The sequence below is a fragment of the Erinaceus europaeus genome, chromosome 16, assembly GCF_950295315.1.
Source record: "Erinaceus europaeus chromosome 16, mEriEur2.1, whole genome shotgun sequence".
Classification (NCBI taxonomy): Eukaryota; Metazoa; Chordata; class Mammalia; order Eulipotyphla; family Erinaceidae; genus Erinaceus; species Erinaceus europaeus.
In genome coordinates, this window is record NC_080177.1 from 66,094,249 (window position 1) to 66,106,572 (window position 12,324).

Genomic DNA, 12,324 nt, shown 5'->3' on the forward strand with positions numbered 1-12,324 from the left:
ATTTAAATGAAACAAACAGCCATATGAAATTGCACATGATTAGAAAATAGGATGAACTCATTCTGCTTCCTGCTTGGTTTCTCATAAACATGAATACATAATATTGTTATGCAATGTTGTTCATAGATGTCTTTTTACATAAAGGGTAAGTATCATATTACTTAGATTATTTTTGAATTCTGCATGTTATTTTTGTTTCATCAGATATGTGCCCCAATTAAATAACATTTTTCCAAAAAAGAACTGAAAGTATTAGAAAATGTGTCATGTTAATTTTGAAAAAGAAAAGTTTAAAGTGTAGTACATATTACTAGATAGGATGTCATTCCACTGGTCTATATTTTAAAAAATGTTCTTGAAAATTGAAGCATTACCTTGTGTAATTAATAAAGTACATCAAATCAGATTTGTAAATAAAATATTGTTTAAATCTAAAGTATTCAATATTTTGATTAGATTATTTTTTTAAGGAAAAATATTTAACGTGTATGTGCTGAATTTTTTTTAAATAGTTTTTTATAATTGCAATGGAAGGGCAATTGTCTCATTACAAGTGGTACAGAAGCCAATACTTGGGTTACAATAGATAAATAAACAAGTAAAAAAAAAACTGTGGAACAAGTTTTAAGCTCATTTTGGAAAAAAAAATCAGTTCTGTAGAAATGCATATTTGTATTTGTTTCTCTAATAAATCTGCGAATAGCTTTAAACACAAATTAGTTTTAATTATTTAAATTATGAGTTCCGTTAAATAATTTGACATCTGTTTTTCCTTACATTTGTCAAAACACTGTCTCATGGAAATTAATAGAGGATTATTGTGGAAATCAAGGTAGGTCTCCATTTATTCAAAAAGGTCAGATATTTAGCATTTAAATGCTTATCTCTATGCTGATTAAAGAACTTTTATGAAAAGAAAATCACTTCTCCCAACTACATCAGTCTAGTCAATGTAAAATCAAAGCATCAACCTTGAGTGTCAAGTGGAATAGCAACAAATTAGCGAAACTATATTTTCAAATGGCTGATAATCAAAAGATTTTTTGATACAAGTATTTGACTATATGTAATAGTAAAAAAATATGTGAACTCTGACACACAATGAGTCAATCTTCTTTAAGGTCATATGCACTTATATTTTCATTGTTAATGTGAAATACATATACTTCCTTTGAATTTTGACTTTATAATAGTTCATATAGAAAATAACCTAGGGTAAAATAGGGTCATCTGTTTTTGTTATTAAGTATAGAGGTTGCATTGCATTAAAATGCTTTACAGAGGGTACACTAGGATAAATATTGATCTTAAGAGAGAGGATACATGTATCCATATCATCACTTACTTGAGTAAGGGTCGTAAAGTTTTGCTTAAGATCAGCTGTGTCAATCCTACTGAACAGGAAAGTGGATTAAAATGATAATAATGTCTTTCATTTAAGCAGTTATCTTTATTTATTTATTTAAGAGTTACAGCTGATAGGTTGGGAACAGCTTAGTGGTTATCAACCTTCACCATCATGTTAAGCCAGAGCTGAGCAGTGCTGTGGTTTAAAAAAAAAAAAAATACAACTGGTGTTTTTTTTTAATAGTGTGTTATAGGATTATAAGATTACAGAGTTATAATTCCACACAATATCCACCACCAATGCTGTGGTCCCTACCATGATAGCCAATGCATTTTTATTAGTAAAATAGTTGAGGAGAAAACTTTTACTATTACTCAAGTCATTCTTTAGCTTATCTAATTTTACAGCTTTTGGTCAATAACAAAAATACTGTTTCTTGTCATTATAATGATGGGTATATCACTTTTCAAGAACTATTGCAATGTAAATTTCAAAATGACAGCACTTTGAATGTTGTAACATTTCTTTAAAAATTCAACAGATCAAATGCTTAATAGACTTAGCATGAAAGTTTTTCAATATACATACCAAAATATATGTGATCAACTTAATTATTTAATAGCATCTCCAGTTTTTGTCTTTTAACATTGAAAATGGTTCTGATTAGAGGAAGTCCATAAACATATTTAGACCATTCCCAGATGAGATTGTAAAGTAAAATAAAATAATTTGGGGTTCAGCGCATAAGCTGTAATCAAACTTATAATTTAAAAAAATATATTGGCAGGGTACAAATGAACTTATATTTCAGTTTTAAAGAAAAAAACAAATGTTTTGAAATAAGTTAAGCAAAGCTTTGTTTTCTAAAGTATCTCAGGATTCAGAATACAAACCTTTGGTCAATTCTATACAGAATATATTTTGTAGGTTTCCAGTTCCCAGAAAAAAAAAATTTGATAATATCTTCACCACTTAGGAGACATAACTTTTTGATGTTTTTAAAGTCTTGCATCAAGATTGTGTTTTGGTAGGGAGGGAGATAGAATGTTTATACACAGGTAGAAAGAAGGCAGAGGTAATTAGCAAGACTGTTAGCATTCAAACTACTTGTCTAAAAGATTGTTCAGACTGCCTAATATTCAATTAACTGGTTTCAATTAGATTTGCGGATCCCATGGCCAATAGAAAATATTGAGTTTGAAGTTTCTGTGAATTTTTACTTCATTAACTTCATAAAAATTGTTCTTCTTTCTGTAATCGAGGTGATTGCTGGGGCTCGGTGCCAGCACTACAAATCCTCAACTCCCAATGGCCAATTTTTCGTGTGTGTGTGTGTGTGTGTGTGTGTGTGTGTGTGTGTGTGTGTGTGTCAGAGACAGAAAAATTGAGAGAGGAGAGAGAGAAAGAAAGAATGACACCTGAAGACCTATTTCACTACTTGTGAAGCATTCAACAGAAATACTTAATTACAATTGTGCTCTAAAGTTTTCAAACTGCCTTGATGTGGCATCAATTCAAAATTCTTATCAGATTGCCTTGAAAATAGCAGAACTGGTATTACATTTAATGCGTTTTTTCTCATGTCATGATATTTTAAGTAACATGAGGAGGAATGGAAAATAGACATAACTATTTATTATGAGAATTTTCACACATATGGTATTGTGTCCTGGAGGTATGCAATAGATAGCTCTTGGTGGGGTGAGGGGTGGCAGAAATAGCTCACCTGGATAGTGTGCCTGTCATGTCATGCATGCCACTCAGGTTCAAGTCTGGCTTCCAATGAAGTGGGGGAAGCTTCTTTGTTGTTACTTTTTTTTTCCCTCCATAGTTATCGCTGCACATCAGTAGCGGCACTAGAATCTACTGCTCTTGGTGGCCATTTCTTTCATTTTATTGGATAGGACAGAGAGAAATTAGGAGGGGGAGATAGAGAGGGAGAGAGAAAGACAGACACCTGCAGACTTGCTTCACCCTGCAGGTGGGAGCTTGAACCCAGATCCTTGCATGTGTTCTTGAGCTTAGTACTAAGTGCACTTAACCTGGTGTGCCACCACCTGATCCCCTGCTGTTGTTACTCCAACTCCGTCTCCTCCTCCTGCTCCTCTTCTCTTGCTCCCCCTCCTCCTCCTTTTTCTCTCTCTCTTCCAGAATTATCACTGGGGCTTGGTGTCAGCATGACTTTGTTTCTGGTAGTCAGATTTTTCTATTATTTTTTATAGAAGGGGGCAGAGACAGAAGGAAGACACTTGCAGCACTGCTCCACCTCTCATCTCATGAAACTTCCCCCTGAAGGTAAAGACCAGGGGCATAAACCTGGCTTCTTGCACACATTATTCTCTCCCTCTCCTCACCCCTCCCCCTACAAGCCTGGAGTAGTAAAACCCTGGTAATTAAAAAAAAAAAAGTAGCTCTTAGTGGTTAAAGACTAAATATTACACTTTAAATGTTTTGATCAGGGTTTCTTCACTGGGATAAAAAGAAAAATGAAAGATAATTTGTGCAGTGCCATGGAAAAAGTGGCACTTAATATTTAGAAATCCTGACCACATGTGTTATCATACCCAAGCACATGTGTTATCATACCCAAGGACCCAGGTTCAAACCCCTGGGGGCAAGTTTTATAATCAGGGAAACAGTGCAACAGATATCTTGCTGTCTCCCTTTCAGTCTCCTCCTCCCCTCTACGTTTCTATCTGTCCTGTCAAATATAAGAAAAAATAAAATTATTTTTAAAAGGAAATCCTATAGTTCCACAAAATTTTTTTCTGTCATTTTACTTGTAACTACGGGCTGCAAGTAAAGCATTCACTCTCCTGCCTAATTTGAGCAATCAATACCTTTGCTGAAATTAGTTCTTAAACATAGCTCCCAATTTTGCTGAAGGAACAGTAATCCACCCCAAAAAGAATTCTGGTCCATATTCCCAGAGGAGGAGAAATTTTAGTGGAAGATCACCAAAGGGCTCTGAGAGAAGAGGAAAAAAGAAAGGGCATTCAGAAGTTGCAACAGGTGGAGGTGTGACTTAGAAGAGGAAAGGAAGGCATGAGCATAGAAAAAAATGGACAAATATATGTAAGTGAAGATTGTTATAGAAATAATAGTCAACTCGGGGTGGGGTGGTGGCGCAGCACTTTGAGCACACGTGGCACAAAGCACAGGGACCCACGTAGGGATCCAGGTTCGATCCCCTGGCTCCCCACCTGCAGGGGAGTCACTTCACAGGCGGTGAAGCAGGTCTACAAGTGTCTGTCTTTCTCTCCCCCTCTTTGTCTTCCCCTCCTCTCTCCATTTCTCTCTGTCCTATCCAACAACGAATGACATAAACAATAACAATAATAACCACAACAAGGCTACAACAACAAGGGCAAGAAAAGGGGGAAAAATGGCCTCCAGGAGCAGGCGGACTAAGCCCCAGCAATAACCCTGGAGGCAAAAAAAAAAAAAAAAAAAAAGAAAGAAAGAAAAGAAATAATAGTCAATTCATAGCTGTGACCTTGAGATAACTACTGTAGTTTCCAGTGGAGGGAATAGTGACACAGAACTCTGGTGGTGGGAACAGTGTGGAATTATACCCCTGTTATCTCATAATTTTGTAAATCAATATTACATCACAAAAGGAAGCAATCATTATCAGGTTTGATACATAAGAAAAGAGTTAAAACACGGTTCAGTGTTTTTCCTGGTCCAATGTGTTAATCTTGTTATGATACCAATCTCACAGAAATCTGATTACAAAAATGTATGTGTTCTGAAGAATATTTCCTATATGAATACAAGATGGAAACTCAAGGAATTCCTTTTCCTCTCTAAGAAAGAGTTACAGAGGTGTTAAGCAACATATAGAGAATTAAAAAAGTAAAATTTAGTGTGTCATATTACATAAAAAAAAGACTTTAGCTTTCAACCTGGACAGTGGACCTACTTTGTGTGACAAGGATTCAAGCCCAGCACCCACTTTAGTGTTGTGATATTTTTTCCTTCTCTCTGTCTCTCTGTGGTGTCGATGTTTTACTACCTGAAAAAGTTGCATGAAGTCCTGTAGTGACAGAATGAAAGAGAGAAAGGGAAGGAAGGAAGGAAGGGAGGGAGGGAGGGAGGGAGGGGCCAGGTGGTGATGCATCTTGTTAAGTACACAAGGACCCAGGTTCAAGCCCTTGGTCCCCACCTGCAGTGGGAAAGCTTCACAGTGGTGAACCAGGACTACAGAATCTCTCTGTCTCTCCCTCCCTATCTCGTCCTCTCCACTCAGAATTTCTCTCTGTCTCTATCTAATAATTATTAAATAAATAAAATACTTTTAAGGAAAAAAGGAAGGAAAGAAGAAAGTGAGAGAGAGGGAGGGAGAGAGGAAGGAAGGAAGAAAGAAAGAGAAAGTATAGCTCTCTGGGATAAAATATATTTGCTGTCATATTTGCTAAATTCAAATGTTATAAAAAAATAGTAGGAACACAAGGAAGGAATAAAATGTATATTCAAACATAAACCAAGGCATTGTTAATAACTTGATACTTAAAAAACAGCAGGGTTTTAATTATTAAGTCATTTTTCATACTCATTAAATTGGAAGTAGTGCCAATATAATAATCTCCAAAAATGTTACTTGCTATGATCCTGAAAGTATTAAGTTAATATTATGATTAATAATTAAAATGTACTCTTTTTCAAGTGGTAAGGAAGATATTCTGAGTTTGAAAAAATTATGAGGATATAATTAATAGGGACAAAATCAGAATGAATCATACTCAAAATAAACCGTGAACCCTTGTGTCTTTGGGATGATTACTATTTCTGGTGAATAAGTGGTGATAATAATAGACATTTTGTTATGCAATAATATGCTTTATGAAGAAAAAATAAGGGGGTCACGTGATGGAGCACCGGGTCAAGTGCACATAGTACAAAGTACAAGGAAGGACCCACACAAGGATCCTGGCTCCCCACCAGCAGGGGGGGTCCCTTCACAAGCAGTAAAGTAGGTCTGCCTGCAAGTGTCTTTCTCCTTTTCTATCTTTCCCTTCCCTCTCAATTTCTCTCTGTCCTATCCAAAAAATTGAAAAACCGTCCACAGGAGCAATGGGAAAAGGATGGCCTCCAGGAGTAGTGTATTTACAGTGCAGGCACTGAGCCCCAGTGATAACCCTGGCAACAGGAAGGAAGGAAGGAAGGAAGGAAGGAAGGAAGGAAGGAAGGAAGGGAGGGAGGGAGGGGAAGGGAAGAAGAGTAAATTTTTTACAACCTAAACTAGATATTTAAAATATCAACATTTTAAAGTTATTTCTTTCTTAGTGGCATGAATTTAATAATGACCAACTTCTGTTATCATTGCCAATAAAAATAGTTCCTGAACTACGGCTTTAGAGTAAATTAAATAATAGAATATGGAGTTTACCAGTCTATATAATACATGCAATAAAAGAGAATTACAAATAAGGACGACAAATAATGAAAGAGTCAAAACTGATCAGTAGTTTAGACTTCTATCAAAATTGAACAGTAGTGTAGACTTATTCCAGGGACATGGGACTATCATAAGAAGTATGTTAAAGTACAAAGTCTGAATGGAAATCACATTTTTAACCCTAGTGTAATGTGAGCCATGATTTTAAGAGGGAATGTGGTCTTGATGATGTTTTTAAATGAATGGTTTCCATCTCATGTTTTTGCTTATTTAATATGGAAATCTTCCCATATAAAATTTAGAAATATTTTACTTGGTTTATGAGAAATATGTATTTTTTACTTTCCAGGTTTATGAAATTAATAGCATTTCAACTCCAAAACTCCTATGTTTATTGGTATAATTGGGAAGGTCTTTTTTTTTTATTGTTGTTGCCAAATAGTTGCCTTTCAAGTTAGTTATAGAATAACATATGGAAACATCTTTTCTTATATTAATAAAAGGAAGTTACAGCATAGAAAATGAGTATGTCAAATGGTGCAAAGCACATGGACTGGTATAAGGATCCCGGTTCTAGCCCTCGGCTCCCCACCTGCAGGGGGTTGCTTCACAGGCATTGGAGCAGGTCTGCAGGTGTCTGTCTTTCTCTCCGCCCCTCTTTCTTCCCTTCCTCTCTCGAATTCTCTCTGTACTATCCAGCAACAACGACAGCAATAACAACAGCAATAATAACAATGGCAACAATAAACAACAAGGGCAACAAAAGGGAAAAGATAATGGCCTCCAGGAGCAGTGGATTCGGAGTGCAGAAACGGAGCCACAGCAATAACCCTGGAGGGAAAAAAAAGAAAATGAGTATTGAAATTTGGCTTAATTTATTCTTACAAGTTTTCTCTAAATTCTCTATCAAAAATGATGTGAACAGTCTACAGGGAATGTTATATATGCCAAATACAATATGCTGACCTATAACATTGAGAGAAACAGCAGCTGTCTACCATGGATGGGCAGTGAGACTGAAGAGGGTCTACAGGGCACTTACAGCAAAGATGAAGAAAATAAGTGTCACTTTAGATAGGCATTTATGGCACAAAATTCAAAACACTCTCAAGCCTTTATCTCATTTGATTTCTTATCACACTCCTCTAACATGGTAATCTCCAACAATATGGAATTATAAAAGAAGAATCACGGGTTTTTGGAGCCAAAGAAAAAAAATGTATGCTTCCAAAATGTAGCCCATGAAGTTGTTTCTCTTGAATACATACTCAGTTTAACACTATTTTTGAGAAATTTATATAGGAAAACCTTGCATTGGAAAAGAGTGAATTTTTCTTTTGCTTATAACATGTTTGCACTATTAAAATAAAAACATCAAAAAATAAACCTGGATGCATTCCATTAAAAAAAAAAACAAAGACATTGAAAAACAAATAAAAATAAATCCCATAGAGGCAACCACTTCCTCCAACATTTAAAATTAAAATAGTGGTGTATTGGTGAAATTTAGAACATACTAGGTAAAATCTTGTTTTAACTTTATCACCTCTAAATATAGAATAAAAACATTTCTACTGATCTATACACAAATTTCATCTCTAAAATAGTATGTATCTTGGGTACTAAATATTTAGAATTTTTTGCATCCTGATCTTTAATGAAACCCAAAAAGACAATAATAAAAACTAAGGGAAATTCCTTTCATCCATTTATCTTTTATAAAATATCATAAATTTTATCTATCTTTTAAAGATATTTTATTTTATCTTTAATGAGAGAGAGAAAGAGAGGAATACAGAGAGAAAGACTAGAGCACTGCTCAGCTCTGGCATTTGGTGGAGCTGGAGATTCAACCTGGGGCCTCAGAACCTCAGGCCTAAAAGTCTTTTGCATAACCATTATGCTGTTTCCTGACCCCTTCATAAATTTTATCTAGATTGACTTAGGTATCAAAATCAAAATTTGCATTATATAAATTCATAGTGTGAATATCAACTTACTTAAAGTTGACTGGTTCCTATGCATTCCCTCACACTACAGTTTGTCATATCTCTCAGAGTTATTTTTCTCTCTCTCTTTTTTTTTTCCTGAAAAGTAAAATAAGAACTCAATTTGGGGCTGGGTGGTGGTGCACCTGGTTGAGTGCACATGTTACAATGCACAAGGACCCAAATTCAAGACCCTGGTCCCCACCTGCAGGGGGAAAGTTTCATGAGTGGTAAAACAGAGCTGCAGGTGTCTATTTCCCCCTTCCCTCCCAATTTCTGATGGTCTCTATCCAATTAATAAATAAAAATAATTTTAAAAAATTTTAAGAATTCAATTTTAGATATGAATATGTAGTATCTGAAGTTCTAGATTAAAGAAGGCCTTATCTGTGAGGATCAATTGTTTGTATGTGAATAGAGAACATGCCACATGCTTCCACAATACTAATATGTAATACTAGTATTTACATGTATAGTGTGTTAAATGTTTAACCTCTTTGGTAACTACCCAGATTAGCAATTCTGAAAAGTAACCCAAAATCAGAAAAGGTAAGTTAAAGTATTCTTAGATTACACACTTTATTTTCTAAAATATTATCCCTCATGAGGACTTCTTTCAAACAATGAGTAAATATCCACCACTGATGATAATAAGCACTTTAATGGCCACCTGATGTTATATATTTCACATGGCTCACCTAATAGATTAGAGAGAAGGAAGGTAGTAAACTTGGCGTATGTAGCACTCATTGTAGAATCTCCAGTTAGTTATCTTTTAGGGTTTTTCCCTTTTTTGCAATAAATAAGTCCACATATGGAGGCACTGCAGGTGACTTTGAGAAACAAAATAGGTTGAAAGCAGACTTCACTATTTTCCCCTCAATTTGGTTTTAAACGCTTATTCCTCCTGGATAATATGTGAGGCGTGGTAGGATAAAGTCTTCCAGCCCGATTTAAGCAATTCCATGGTAAGGCAAATCCATAGTGAAAGGTTTTCTAATGGCTCATATTTTGAGAGGAGACACTAGAGGTTGCTTATTGTTAATATCCTATCAACTGACTACATTAAACTGGTAAGTGATAAAGGAAAACACAAAACTCCTATCCCACTTTAGACTTTTTTTTAAAAAAAAAATTTATTAGTGAGAAAGATAGGAGGAGAGAGAGAGAGAAAGAACCAGACATCACTCTGGTACATGTGCTGCTGGGGACTGAACTTAGGACCTCATGCTTGGTAGTCTGATGCTTTATCCACTGTGCCACCTCCCCGGACCACCCACTTTAGACATTTTTCACAAACCACATTCCGTGTGAGCATTCTCACAGTACTTAATGTATGTAACTGTATTGTTCATCTTCACATATTGCTCGACAACATCCTTACTTATCAAGTGTGAAAATAAACATGAGAAATACCTGAAGTCTATGGCTATTCCACCCTGAACACACCCAATCTCAGAAGCTAAGCAAGGTTGGGCATACTTGGATGTGAGAAGTGGCTGGATCAAAAACTACTTGGTGGCAACATCATATCAACTCATATCGATGATGGTTAAGTTTTTGTACTAATGTCCTTAGGGAACAAAAGACCCAATAATCAAATTCTCTGATTAGAAGTAGGCTATGCAATCATGATTCCTGAGTTTACATTGGTGTCTACATTCAAATTCACAAAGCATCATGCCTAGAGAAATATATCTTGTGTGCCTGACACCAAGTATTCCATCAGCTGCCTTCATGCCGCAATCCACTGTCAGCATTAAGTGTCAAGTTGAGAGGCAAATACTGGATAAAAATGAAAGTATGTTTAGTTTCTGAAACACAGACATACGCTTTCATGTAGCATCCTACCTTCCAACTTTGAAAAATCAAACTCAAGGATTGACATAATACTCCTTAGTCCCTTGAGGAAGAATGTGGGAAATTTCAAGAAAATAGTCTCATATTAACAGGTTATGTAGGGGGGTTGGCAGTGGTACAACTGGCTGAGCACACACATTGCAATGCACAAGGACCTGCATTTGAGCCCCTGCTCCCCACCTGCAATGGTGGAAGTGCATGTCACAGGCAGAGCGTCTGTCTAACTATCTGTCTATCATCTATTTCTCTGTCCCCTTCCAATTTTTCTGCCTCATGGAAAGAAAGAAAGAAAGAAAGGAAGGAAGGAAGGAAGAAAGGGAAGGGAAGGGAAGGGAAGGGAAGGGAAGGGAAGGGAAGGGAAGGGAAGGGAAGGGAAGGGAAGGGAAGGAGGGAGGGAGGAAGGAAGGAAGGAAGGAAGGAAGGAAGGAAGGAAGGAAGGAAGGAAGGAGACAAAAAAGGAAATCTGGGAGCAGTGGATTCATAGTGCTGTCACCAAGCTGCAGCAATAGTCCTGATAGAAAAAGAGAGGAAGGAGGAAAGGAAGGAGGGAAGGGAAAGAAGGAAGAGAGGAAGGAAGGAAGGGAGGGAGGGAGGGAAGGAGGAAGGATAGAAAGAAGGAAGGGGGAGCCGGGCGGTAGCACAGTGGGTTAAGCGCAGGTGGCGCAAAGCTCAAGGACTAGCATAAAGATCTCGGTTCAAGCCCCTAGCTCCCTGACCTGCAGGGGAGTCGCTTCACAGGCGGTGAAGCAGGTCTGCAGGTGTCTGTCTTTCTTCCCCCTCTCTGTCTTCCCCTCCTCCCTCCATTTCTCTCTGTCCTATCCAACAACGACGACATCAACAATAACTACAACAATGAAGCAACAAGGGCAACAAAAGGGAATAAATAAATAAATAAATTTTTTTAAAAAAGAAAAAAAGAAGGAAGGAAGAAAGAAAAAAGGAAGACTTAGGAAGGAATAGCTTCTGGGATCAGTGGATTCATAGTGCTGTCACCAAGCTGCAGTAAAGGCCTGATAGAAAAAGAGAGGAAAAGGTGAAAGATTTATGCGATCAGAAGAGAAAACAGAAGTAGAATCTGAACTGGAATTGGTGTATCGCACCAAAGTAAAAGACTGGGGTGGGTGGGTGGGGAGAATACAGGTCCAAGAAGGATTCAGAGGACCTAGTGGGGGTTGTATTGTTATATGGGAAACTGGGGAATGTTATGCATGTACAAACTATTGTACTTACTGTTGAATGTAAAACATTAATTCCCCAATTTAAAAAAATCAGAAAAAAAAAAGAAAAAGAGAGGAAGGGGGAAAGGAAGGAAGAAGAAAGGAAGGAAGGAAGGAAAGAAGGAAGGAAGGAAGGAAGGAAAGAAGGAAGGAAGGAAGACGGGAAGGGAGGAAATGCCTATAATACCAGGCACCATAGTAAGGTATAATCCTTGGTCTCCTATGCTAAAACTCAATCTACTAATAGGCTAAGGGTATGGACTCACTTACCAACATCCATGTCCAGTGGAGAATCAATTACAGAAGCCGGAACTCCCACCTTCTGCACCCCCAAAATGAAATTTAGTCCATACTCCTAAAGGGAGTAAAAAAAAATTAAAATGAATGGTTCATGTATTGCTAATGACAAAGTATGGTTATTACAATGCTGAATAAGAGAAAAATCAACATCAAATAAGGTCTTCTCATGTACCATATAATTGCATGTTATAAGCAAAGAAGTTACCTTTG